The following is an 848-nucleotide window of genomic DNA, read 5'->3' as shown; positions in this document are numbered from 1 at the left end:
ATATATATATATATGTGTGTGTATTTATGTATGCATGTATGTATGCAGGTATTGGTAGTTCAAATTAGAGGTGCAATCTATGTGGGTGTTTTTTCAAAACATTGTCTGGTTTAAAAAGCCACATCAGACGCCATGAACGGGTTGAGGTGTAGGTGCAGGAGGTGATCAAACTCTGTGTAAGGAGTAGACAACCACCATGTATGTATGTACGTATGTATGTATGTATGTATTCATAGACACAGGCGTGGCTGTGTGGTAAGAATCTTACTTCGCAACCGCACGGTTCTGGGTTTAGTCCCACTGCATGACACCTTGGGCAAGTGTCTCCTTCTATAGCCTCGGGCCGACCAAAGCCTTGTGAGTGGATTTCGTTGACGGAAACTGAAAGAAGCCCGTCGTATATATGTATATATATGTATATGTTTGTGTGTCTATATTTGTCCCCCCACCATCGCTTGACAACCGATGTTGGCGTAGTCACGTCCCCGTAACTTAGCGGTTCGGCAAGAAGAAACCGAAAGAATAAGTCCTGGAGTCGATTTCTTCGACTAAACGCGGTGCTCCAGCATGGCCCCAGTCAAATGACTGAAAGAAGTTAAAGAATATATATTTATATACATACGTATTCACACGGACGTGCTCACACACACACACACACACATCGGCTCTAGTTTTTGACTTGGTACTATATTTTATCGCGCCCTGGAAATAAAAGGGAAAATTTGCTTAGCGGGATTCGAACGCACAACTTGACTAGTCATTTTGTGCTGTAATAACGATATTCAGCTAATCCGTGTGTGTGTGTGCGTGCGTGTGTGTGTGTGTGTGTGTGTGTGTGTCTGTGTGTG

Source organism: Octopus bimaculoides, chromosome 6, assembly GCF_001194135.2.
Source record: "Octopus bimaculoides isolate UCB-OBI-ISO-001 chromosome 6, ASM119413v2, whole genome shotgun sequence".
NCBI classification, from domain to species: domain Eukaryota; kingdom Metazoa; phylum Mollusca; class Cephalopoda; order Octopoda; family Octopodidae; genus Octopus; species Octopus bimaculoides.
The sequence above is the reverse complement of the archived record's forward strand: the minus strand, read 5'-3'. Positions refer to the sequence as shown.